The sequence below is a fragment of the Populus alba genome, unplaced genomic scaffold, assembly GCF_005239225.2.
Source record: "Populus alba unplaced genomic scaffold, ASM523922v2 scaf18, whole genome shotgun sequence".
In the NCBI taxonomy this organism is placed as follows: domain Eukaryota; kingdom Viridiplantae; phylum Streptophyta; class Magnoliopsida; order Malpighiales; family Salicaceae; genus Populus; species Populus alba.
The window spans coordinates 1,577,000-1,590,033 of record NW_027340131.1 but is presented as its reverse complement, the minus strand read 5'-3'; positions in this window follow the sequence as shown (position 1 = coordinate 1,590,033).

The following is a 13,034-nucleotide window of genomic DNA, read 5'->3' as shown; positions in this document are numbered from 1 at the left end:
ATTCTTAGGACATGCTGGTTTTTACAGAAGGTTCATTAAAGATTTTAGTGTAATATCTAAACCATTGTGTAACCTTCTAACAAAGGAAAATGTTTTTGAATGGACTGAACAATGTGAAAAAGCCTTTGTTAAACTTAAAAGCTTGCTTACTTCTGCTCCTGTCATTCAACCTCCTGATTGGTCATTACCTTTTGAAATAATGTGTGACGCTAGTGATTATGCCGTGGGTGCTGTATTGGGACAAAGAAAAGATAAGAAACCTTATGTGATTTACTATGCAAGTAAAACTTTAAATAGTGCTCAAATGAATTACACTACCACTGAAAAAGAATTACTTGCAGTTGTATTTGCATGTGACAAGTTCAGATCTTATCTTGTTGGCTCACCTGTTATTGTTTTTAGTGATCATGCAGCATTGAAATATCTTCTCTCTAAGAAAGATTCTAAGGCTAGATTGGTGCGGTGGATTTTGTTACTTCAAGAATTTGATATCACAATCAAAGACAAGAAAGGCACCGAAAATGTTGTCGTGGATCATTTGTCAAGATTGACAACTAATTCAAGATCTGACATCACACCAATTGATGACTACTTTCCTGATGAATCTTTATTTTCTGTCTCTACAATGCCTTGGTTTGCTAATATTGTTAATTTTCTTGTTTCAGGATAATTGCCAGCTCATTGGAATACCCAAGATAAAAGAAAGTTCTTGAACGAAGTGAAGAACTTTTATTGGGATGACCCTTATTTATTCAAATATTGTCCTGATCAAATATTTCGAAGATGCATTCCTGACAATGAGGTAAGTAGTGTCATTAAATTTTGTCATTCTGAGGCATGTGGGGGTCATTTCTCATCAAGAAAGACAACTGCAAAAATCTTACAAAGTGGATTTTACTGGCCCACCATGTTTAAAGACTCACATGCATTCTGTAAGACTTGCGAAAATTGTCAAAAGTTAGGATCTATTTCGAAACGTCACATGATGCCTTTAAATCCTATTCTTGTCATTGAGATATTTGATTGTTGGGGTATAGATTTCATGGGTCCATTTCCTCCATCATTTGGTTTCTTGTACATATTGGTCGCAGTAGATTATGTTTTAAAATGGATAGAGGCAATTCCAAGTCGAACCAATGATCACAAAACAATGATAAAGTTTTTGAAAGAAAACATTTTAAGTCGATTTGGAATCCCTCGAGCCATGATAAGTGATGGTGGAACACATTTCTGCAACAAGCCATTTGAGTCTTTAATGAAGAAATATGGAATCACACACAAAGTTGCCACCCCTTATCACCCTCAGACTAGTGGACATGTAGAACTTGCTAATAGGGAGATTAAACAGATCTTAGAGAAAACGGTGAACCCTAATCGAAAAGACTGGTCTTTAAGACTTAATGATGCACTTTGGGCTTATCGAACTGCATATAAAACATCATTAGGTATGTCACCTTATAGACTAGTATATGGAAAACCTTGTCACTTGCCTGTGGAAATTGAACATAAAGCTTATTGGGCTATTATAGCTTTCAACTCAAACATTGATGATGCTAGTCAGTTGTGAAAATTACAAATAAATGAGGTTGAGGAAATAAGAAATGATGCATATGACAATTCAAGAATTAATAAAGCAAGACTCAAAGAGTTTCATGACAAGAAAATACGTAGAAAAACATTCAATGTTGGTCAAAAAGTCTTGCTTTATAATTCTCGACTCCATTTATTTCCTGGAAAACTAAGATCAAGATGGAGCGGTCCTTTTATTGTGAAACATGTGTATCCATATGGAGCCTGTGATATCGAGAATCCAAAGAATGGCAATGTTTTCAAGGTAAATGGGCATCGGTTGAAAGTTTATTTTGACAATTTTTCAGTTGAAAATAACTCTATTGAATTGCGTGATCCTGTATATAACGATTGATTCTTTTTCTCACATTGTTTTGTGTTTTGTTTTGGTGTATCTTTTGTTTTGCTAGTTTCTCTCACCCCGGTCAAATGGCGGATAACGGTACTCCGTGACTCTTAAGTCGGTTCTTTTAGTTTTCCATGATAACTGATATCTGTGTATATAATTGTGCAATTCTCTGCTCTTTCTTCTTTCTTTGAATCTCTCATCCAATTCTCATTTAAAAATGGACACCACTCTTGAAAAATTGAAAAAGTATTTTCCTGCTCTGCCTCAGAATGCGATTACAAAAATTTATCGTGCTAGATGTGCAAGATTGAGGTTGTTAATGAACCATGGAATTCCTGAAGATATTCGTTGGCTGATTGAAGCAAAGATCCGGTTATCAGGTGAGTCCTCTAATTCTTTCATTTCACACATGCCTGGAACAGGTAAAAGCACTTTTGCAAAGAAACGTCGTGCAAAACGACTGCAAGTCTGTCACAAATGTGCCAGATGGACTTGTAATACGACATGTCGTTCTTTAGGAATGGTATCTGTAAACCGTGAAGATAAAATACAATTCATTAAGGATGGCCTGAGTAAGGGGTCTTTAGATAATCTTCTATTGACTCTTGAGACGCACCCTAGTGGAGATGTGCATCGTGCAATTTATGATTTATGGCCCCAATTCCATAAAGAACATGCTCGACTTAGTCTTGGGAATCTGACTAAAAAAGACCCTGTTTGCCAGTTTTTAAGAAAACTGGATGGGAAGCCTATCCCCGACCCATAGAGGGCGTTTAAGTTGTTCTTGGACGTAAAACCAAGGGAAGATGTGAGCCATAATCACAACTACCTGTACATACATATGCTTTTTCAAAATAAATAATTAATAAATAAAGAGAGAGAGAGAGAGAGTGTGTGTGTGTGTGAGACTACAGCTGGCCTACATATAGGTGGTATGATTGCATTTTCAATTTCTCATCTATAAATTCTTCTCTTCCTTCCCTTTATTTCTACTCAACCCATACATTCATCAAATACAGAAGTGTGTAGAAATGGTGGGTTCCTCAAGTCATCAAATAAAAAATATTTGTGTTTTTTGTGGATCCAGTCCTGGGAAAGAAATAGAGTTTTTAGAATCAGCAAATCATTTTGGTCAGGTACTAGCTGAGCGAAAGATTCATTTAGTGTATGGAGGAGGCAGCCTTGGGTTAATGGGGGGAGTGTCAAAAGCTGCATTTTTAGGAGGTAGTCAAGTTTTAGGGGTTGTCCCCAAAGCTTTAGCACAAGGGGACATCATTGGAAAAACAATTGGAGAGGAATTACAGGTCCCTACAATGTCTGATCGAATGAATACAATGTTTAACCATGCTGATGCCTTCATTGCCTTACCAGGTGGTTTGGGCACATTGGAAGAGATCTTTCATATTTCTTCTTGGGCCCAACTACACATTCACCATAAACCCATATGTCTGTTAAATGTTAATGGTTTTTATGATAAGTTGTTGTCTTTTCTTGATCATGCTGTGGAACAAGAATTTCTAACATCTTCGGCACGACAAATCATAATCTCTGCTGCTACTGCTGAACAATTAGTTGACCAACTACAATCTTTCATCCCTGTAATTGATCCCTCCATGAGTCGCATAAATTGGTCAACTACGGAAAGCCGTAAAAAGCTTAAATTAGATTTGAGCCTTAGTTTTGTAAAAACTTGTGTCTTTTTGGTTTTATTATTGTGTTTTGTTGTTTCTTATATTTGTTTAAGTGTGTTTCAGGTTTGTCAGTGTTCGTTATTTCAGGTGATGTCTTCTATACTCTATCTTTCTACCTTAAGACATTGAGGACAATGTTTCATTTTGGTTGGGGGGAAAGGGTAGTGGTTGATATTAAAAAAAAAAAAAAAAAACTATGTGTTTTCTATTTCATAAACTATTTGCAAAACTGTTGTTACTAGGATGGCAGAGTAAAAGAAGTTCTTTTTGTTAAAAGTGACTCTTGAGACGCATCTTAGTAAACATTCTTAACAAGGTCTATCAGGATACTTCTTGAAATATTCAGGTTTACAAACTCTCATATTGGTAGTACTTGATTCTGCTCATATGCTCATTTAACAAGTATTTTTAAATCTTCATTTTCACACACACACACTTTAACATATGATTGTGGGTTGCACATTGAATTATTACATTATTTATGTCTTTGTTAAAGGTAAAAAACTAAGGGAAAGGGATAGTACATAATTTGCAAAAAAAAAAAAAAAAAAAAAAAAAAAAACAAAATGATAATAAAAAAGGTAGATAAGTTTGGTTTCGTAGCCTCCCTAACCTAAGCAATTAAGCCCGAAGGGGTGTTTTAACACTTAATACCCTAAAGTCAACTGACTTGGGAGCTATTGGCCCAACGCTTTTACATGGGTTGAGGAGAAAAGCTTAAGGGAATCAAAACATTGCACTATCTACGTATCAGTATCTGCCAACCCGAGTTGCTAAGCTCGTAGGGGTGTCTCAAACACCTAATGCCCTAAGACCAACTGGTCTGGGAGTCATTAGCCTAAAACTCGTTACATGGGTTTAAAGATGCATTGTGTTTCAAGTTGTATGTGTATATAAATAAATAAATAAAAAGAAAAAAAAAATAATAATCCCAACCCAAGGAAGCTTACCTTAAAATTAGAGCAAAAATTTGTTTTTCTTCCGAGTAAAGACCCCATAACTATATGTTGATATTTTGAGCACAAAAAGAAAGGTTTAGTAATATCTTGTTTAAGAGGTATTGAGGCAGATATATGAATTTAATGAGAGTTTTGTTTATCTGGATAAAGTAAAGTAAGTTGAATGATGAAATGCCTTGCTTTGTGGAACTTTGTTGCAAATTGTTTTTCTATTTTGAACGCTTTGATTACTAGGGACTAGTAAACAAGCTGGTTGGGGGGTGTGATTAGTACTAAAAGTGCATGTCTCTTTATCACGGGTTTATATCATATTTTGGCACTTAAGTATCAATAAACCTTACTAAGCATGTATTTTATAAACTTAAGTCTAAATAAATACTATAAAATGCCCAATATATGGTAATGTTCATCTTAATGCAACAGGTAACTATCCAGACTTTTTCATTATAAAGTTCAAAGGATTGATGATGATTAATTGAACTCTCAAATACTACTGAGAATTTTGAAAGATAAAGAAGGGCATAGTTTTTATTAAACGAAGCCGGCCGGAGGTTTGACCGGCCAAGGGGCGGGTCTCGGGTTTTCATGGGTCATCCCCGGGTGGACCAACCGGGTCTACTCCCGGTCCGGGTCTCTTGATTACAAAATCCCAATTAATTTTATATGAACACTAAAAATCCATTGTTAAAATATGCGGTATAAAAAAATTGGTTTAACATATTTCAACTTAAAATGACATTAGGTAAATTTTCAAAACTGGGATTATAAGCCCTTTTCATATTATACTCTATTGTTTACATGAAAAATCATGTTTTTCAAATTGGGATTTGAAAACATTAGGTATATTCCTCTATGTTCCCCAAGGAAAAAATTACAATGTTTTTTCTATGTGGGCTCCACAAACCACTTTCGGTTTAAATACTTCACTTAAAGAGAAAATATAGTATCTTTTCAAAGTGGGGTTTAAAGCCCTTTCATATATAATATTGGAATGTTTACATTGAAAACAAATCTATGTTTTTTTCAAATGTGGGATTTGAAACCCATTTAAGTATATATACTCTATGTTCCAAAGGAAAAAATCATGTTTTTCAATGTGGGATAAAATGCCTTTTGGTTTAAATACTTCAACGTCTTAAAAGGATAAATATCCTTTTCAATGTGGGATTTGAAGGCTTTCATATAATATCTACTATGTTTTTAGTCATACATTGAGACATAACATTTTTTGGGTACATAGAAGATATGATAGGTACAATTAGGTTTCAATATTCCCACATTTGAAAAAACATGATTTTTTTTCATTGTTTACACATAGAGTATATATATGAAGGGCTTTAAACCCACTTTGCAAAAGATACTATGGCTTGAAGTGGAAGTATTTAACCAAAGGTTTTTTTTATCCCACATTGAAAAAAAATGATTTTTTTCTTGGGAAATACCCGAGAGTATCATATTGTTCATTCCAACAAGTTTCAAAGCCCCCATGAAAAAATCATATTGTTTTCATACATTGGCACATAAAAAGAAGCATTATAATATCCTGTTTTGTTGAAATGAGAGTTTGATCATATTAATGAAGATTGAATAAGTGAATGCCAAAGGTTGCTTTGTGGAACTTGCAAATTTTTTTCTATTTTAACGCTTTTTGATTATAGGGACTAGTAATAAGCTGGTTGGGGGTGTGATTAGTACATTGAAAAAGTGCATGTTTATGCAGGGTTTATATCATCATTTTTGCACTTAAAGTATCAATAACTCCTTAACTAAAAGCATGTTTTTATAATAACAAGTCTAATATTTAAAATTTCCCTAATATTTGGTAAATGTTCATCTTAAATGCAGGCATAGCGGTCTTTCACTATTAAATCAAAAGGATCTTGATTGATGAAATTCAACTACTGGAAATTTTGAAGTTTTAATAATAAAGAAGGGTGAAGCTTAGAAAAGAGACGTTGGTGCAGTCCCAAACTGGAACACTGTTCGGTAATTTGGGTCATATCTCGAGTTCTAGATATCCTAATGATCTGAAATTTTTACAGAGATTTGATAAGACATAGGCCTACAACTTTCATTTGTACATCAAGATCTAAGAAGGTCGTTTTCAAGTCCAAATTATAGCAACAACGAGAAGTCCGAATCTGTCCTGCTGCCCACACTGTTCAGTGTTTCAGCCCATATCTTGAGTTGTAGAAGTCCAAATGACCTCATCTTTTTTTTCCTAGAAAGCTAAGAGAGTTTCCTAGAACTTTCATTTGGAAATCTGGACCCAGTTCTGATTCTAGCATTTTCGTTTTATTTAGACAAGATGATAAGGATTTTCACTAAGTCAAAAGTTGGCCACCCACTCAACAATGAGTCATCAAAGCAATAATTCCGAATTTTGGCCTATAAAAGGAGGCATTTGCCATGTATTTAGGGGCTTGGTTGTTCAGATCAAGTTCATGCTCTTTATTTCTCTCTTTATATTTTTTGTGTAATTCTTAAGTTTTGCTTTTTCATTAATTTCTTGTTTATGCTTTTCATTTCATTTCCTTTCCTTTCCTTAGTTAACTTGTATTTTATTTATGTTCTTATTTTGTTTATTTATGTTTCTCTTCTTCATTATGTTTGGCTAAGTTTATTATGTCAAGGTGAAAAGGTTACCTAAAATGGTGTAAGAAACAAGTATGGTATAAACTCAATATGAATCTTAATGTTTAATATTAACATGTCTTATCTTTTTATCTTACTGATTCTTAAATACCTTGCTTGTTAAATGGTTAATCTAAATTTGTGTTGTATAATAATTTTGGTACAACAAATGCTTGGCACTCTCATAGCCCAACCGTATGGTATTACCTACACCTGGGCTATGAAAGGTACTTGATTTGTTGTTAACATCAATTAACATCATGAATTCCTGATAATTATTTAAAAGTTTGGTGTTATGTAAATGAGATAATTAATATGATCATGTTAATAATTTATAATGAGCTATTAATGACAATCATCTGATTGGAACCTCTCTCGTGTGTGGTTTTCAAATTGAGTAATAAGAGTTTATATTATACTTGTTTTGAAATACCATTGGTGGATCGCTCTAACCTTGACATTTGTTTTTATTATTGTTTAATCCTTACATTAATCTTCCATCTCAAAGTTCTCATTAATTTCTTCTCCTCCTCTTTTTATTATTATTATTATTATTATTATTATTATTATTATTATGTTGTTGTTGTTGTTGTTGTTGTTGTTGTTATTGTTATTGTTATTGTTATTGTTGTTGTTGTTGTTATTGTTATTGTTATTGTTATTATTTACATTCTGTTTATATTATATAATATAATCTTTTTCATCTTTTCATAAATTCAGTATATAGGCTGGAAACCTGTGACCCGATCTTTAGATCATTCTCAGGTATAAACAACGCCACGTACTGATTATTTATTTGTACTGAAGTACTTGGCCGGTATTACCGCCTCTTGTTTTATTTTATTTTGTATTGTTATTATTATTGTAAATTCTTGTTATTATTGTCTGAAGTACTTGGCCGGTATTACGCCTCTTGTTTATTTTATTTTGTATTATTATTGTTGTTGTTGTTGTTGTTTTAGTATTGTTATTTATAATTTGTACAATTAACCTCTCTGTGGTTGACCCCGGTCTTGTCGGGTTATTTATTACTTCGAACTCACCTGCACTTTGGGAGAAGACAATCAATATTTTCGTCGTGTCAAGTTTTTGGCGCCGTTGCCGGGAGGTAATTTCTTGTACAAATCATAGTATTTATTTTGTTTTTTCTCTTTTCACTTTTCTTGTATCTAACTTTGTTTCTTTTCTTTTCTTTTCTTTTCTTTTTTTGTTTCTTTTTCTTTTGTTTTCTTCTTCCTTTTATTCTCTTTCTACACAGTGCATGAGTGTTTGGTCACGTACATTAAGTGGTAGAACTTTCCTAGGATATCCTCTCATTTTCAGAAAATATGGCTTTCGAAGAAGATAACCAGTACTTCATAATGAGAATAATGAGAATAATGAGAATAACGTGTTAGGAACACTTAGAAGACCACATGAATCCTACAAGAACAAGTGCACCCTCATGCATAGTTTTTCCCTCTGATGCATCCCATTTTAATTTTAAGCCAGGCATTATTCAACTTTTACCTTCTTTTCATGCTTAGATCTAGAAAATCCATACTTGCATTTGAGAGAATTTGAAGAAGTTTGTAACACCTATAATGACTTAAATTGTAGCATGAACACCATTTGATTAAAGCTTTTCCTTTTCATTAAAAGATAAAGCTAAAACATGGCTATAAAAATCTTAGGTCAGGATCCATTCGTGCTTGGGATGAAATGCAACAACAATTTTTAAAGAAGTTTTTTCCATCTCACAGAACCAACCTCTTTCAAAAGACAAATCACCCACTTTCACTCAAAAACCAGGAGAAACATTTTACCAATGTTTGGGATAGGTATCGAGGACTTGCTTAATACTTGCCCTCATCATGGTTTTGAAACATGGAGATTTGGTTTTTCACAATTTTATGAAGAGGATTAACACCTAAAGATAGGCAAATGGTTGAATTGATGTGCAATGGAACTTTTTGAAGATAAAGACCCTAATGAAGCAATGGAGTACTTTAGAGACTTGCCTAGCTGAAAATGTTGCAAAATTGGGACACTAAGGCACTTATGAGGCACCAAGTAAAAAGCCCAACCTCATACATCTAGTGGAGGTATGTATAACCTTAGGAAGATCATGACCTCCAAGCCAAAGTTTACATCTTTAGCTAGAAAAGTCGAGGCACTAAATTGAAAAAGAGTGGTCAATGAAAATCTGTTCAAGACATTGTGGTGTCAAATCTGTTGAAACAAATGAACATGCAACCAAACTGTCCAACTTTGCCTTCTTTCAAGGAATGTCTTCATAAACAAGCTCATGCATTAAACAGTTTCCAAAGGCCCAATCATAACCCATACTCGCAAACATACAATCCTGGTTGGAAGAAATCACACCAAATTTCAGTTGGAAGAGTGATAACTAATAATGCACAAACTTCACAGGCCACCGTTTCACAAGCACACCATAATTTCCAAAACTTCTCATGGATATGCACCTCCTTATGCTCCACCTCCTAGAAGAAATCTTGAGGAAACATTACATGCATTCATTGAAAAGCAAGAGACAATCAACACTCAACTTACTCAAAGCATGACAAATTTTAAAGATGCTCTTGCAAAATTCACATCTGCTCTCAGTTTTTTCAAGAGAAAGGTAAGTTTCCATCTCAACCACAGCAAAATCCAAAAGGGGCAATACAATGCAAATGCACAGTAGTTCCGAAAGCCAACACATGGATCAAGTCAAATCAAGTCATCACTCTTCGCCATTTGGGTGGTAAGGTTATTGAAAACCCACTCTTGAACCTTGTGAGAAAGATGATGAGTCAAATCTCTGAGGGTAAGGAAGGCGTTGAATTTGAACATTGTGAAAGAAAGACTGATTTTCCACCAGCACTTCCATTTTTTCCTCATGCGGAGGGCCCCCTATGGGGGGGAAAAAAAAAAAAAAAAAAAAAAAACCAAACAAAGAAAGTCAATCACAATTCTGAAATCCTTGAAATTTTCAAACAGGTAAGGATCAATATACCTTTGTTGGCATGCTATTAAACAGGTACCTTCCTATGCTAAATTTTTGAAAGATCTATGGCACTGTGAAGAGAAAACTGAATGTGAAAAAAAAGAAAAGCATTTTTTTTTTTGATCAAATGTAAGTATTGTACTAGATCAAAGTGTTTGCAAGACAAGCTTGCGCGGTACATGCTGGAGAACGCAGCAATACAAGGAAAAGTGGGAACAAAGTCCTTAACTAACACATAAGCAAAGACAAGGTTGCTGAATCCAAAAGCAAAGGGGACAGACTCCCTTGTACAATCCATAAGCAAGTCAAGCTTGGGTGAATAAAAAACCCGAGGGAACAAACTTTCTAGAACAACCTAGAATCTGAACAGGCAACAGAAGCCAAAAAAAACAAGCAACAATCAACGATGAGAACATGGATAGGGAAACCAAGCAGTCCAAAACTCCGTCCAAACCCGGCAGCACCAGATCAAGAGACTAGTCGAATCAGGACTCCTTCCAATCTAGCAGATGGGATCAAAAGACGGGAGCCAGGAACCCACGGACTAGAGCCAAAGGACAGACAAGCGCGATGAGCATGGGAGAGGAAGCCATGCAACACAAGAAACCACATAAGCAGGACGTTGACAGACGATCCATAAATAACGACTAAGCCATACAGAAGAGGACCCCCGTGATGAAAGGGAGAAGCACCAACGTGATTAAGAAATCACAGACAGGCAGCTTCAACGAGGAAAGGAAAGCATAGGCAGACATGAATGCTTATCAACCAGGAAAGAATAACTGTCTGCCACCCATAGGACACAAATATCTGCCATCTCATAAAGCACTAGCAGCTGAGAATAGGTGGCAATAGCGTCAGCTATGAATAGGAAACAAAAGCAACTAACAGCTGGAAGCTAAAATTAAACAATCAAACAAGGCCCACGATCAAGAGGGGGCAGAGCCCTTTAATCATCACGCTTAGACAACAGAGCAGAGCCACTCAGAAGCTCCCACGCTATCCAATTAAATGGAAGATCATGCAGGGGCTGGGAAATAAGCATTTTTAGCCGAACAAGTAAGTGCTATTCTTCAGAACAATAATGCTTTGAAATATAAAGACCCTGGTTGTCCTACAATTTCTTGCTTTATTGGAGAACATAAAATTGAAAGAGCTTTACTTGATCTTGGAGCTAGTGTGATCTTTTGCGGAAGGAAGTGTGGTGTAGAACAAGTAGCAGAAGCATACATGCTCAAGAGGGATCACGCGAAATTCAAAGGCAACTGAATTTCGGCAACGGGGGCATCGAAGTCGGAATGCGCGAAACTCACCGCGTCAAAGCGTTTCACCGTTTGCGGAAGGAAGTGTGGTGTAGAACAAGTAGCAGAAGGATACATGCTCAAGAGGGATCACCCGAAATTCAAAGGCAACTGAATTTCGGCAACCGGGGCAAAATCAAAGTCGGAATGCCGCGAAAGTCACCGAGTCAAAGCGTTTCGCCATTTGAGGAAGGAAGTGTGATGTAGAACATGTAGCAGAAGCATACATGCTCAAGAGGGATCACCCGAAAATTCAAAGGTAACTGAATTTCGGCAACCGGGGCATCGAAGTCGGAATGCCGCGAAACTCACCGAGTCAAAGCGTTTGGCCATTTGCGGAAGAAGTCTGATGTAGAACAAGTAGCAAAAGCATACATGCTCAAGAGGGATCACCCGAAATTCAAAGGCAACTGAATTTCGGCAAATCCAAGGCAACGAAGTCGGAATGCCGCGAAACTCACAGAGTCAAAAGCGTTACGCCCTTTGGCGGAAGGAAAGTGTGGCATAGAACAAGTAGCAGAAGCATACATGCTCAAAGTATCACCCCGAAATTCAAAGGCAACTGAATTTTCGGCAATCGAGGCAAGGGGGGGGGGGGGGGGGCGAAGTCGGAATGCCGTGAAACTCACCGAGTCAAAGCGTTTGGCCATTTGCGGAGGAAGTCTGATGTAGAACATGTAGCAGAAGCATACATGCTCAAGAGGGATCACCCGAAATTCAAAGGCAACTGAATTTCAGCAACCGGGGAATCCAAGTCGGAATGCCGCGAAACTCACCGAGTCAAAGCTTTTCGCTGTTTGCGGAAGAGAGTGTGATGTAGAACAAGTAGCAGAAGCATACATGCTCAGAGGGATCACCAGAAATTCAAAGGCAACTGAATTTCGGCAATCGGGGCATCGAAGTCATAATGCCGCGAAACTCATCGAGTCAAAGCGTTACGCCCTTTGCGGAAGGAAGTGTGGTGTAGAACAAGTAGCAGAAGGATACATGCTCAAGAGGGATCACCCGAAATTCAAAGGCAACTGAATTTCGGCAATCGGGGCATCGAAGTCATAATGCCGCGAAACTCATCGAGTCAAAGCGTTATGCCCTTTGCGGAAGGAAGTGTGGTGTAGAACAAGTAGCAGAAGCATACATGCTCAAGAGGGATCACCCGAAATTCAAAGGCAACTGAATTTCGGCAAGCGGGGCATCAAAGTCATAATGCCGCGAAACTCATCGAGTCAAAGCGTTACGCCCTTTTGCGGAAGGAAGTGTGGTGTAGAACAAGTAGCAGAAGGATACATGCTCAAGAGGGATCACCCGAAATTCAAAGGCAGCTGAATTTCGGCGACCGGGGCATCCAAGTTGGAATGCCGTGAAAGTCACCGAGTCAAAGCGTTTCGCCATTTGAGGAAGGAAGTGTGATGTAGAACAAGTAGCAGAAGCATACATGCTCAAGAGGGATCACCCGAAATTCAAAGGCAACTGAATTTCGGCAATCGGGGCATCGAAGTCTTAATGCCGCGAAACTCATCGAGTCAAAGCGTAACGCCCTTTGCG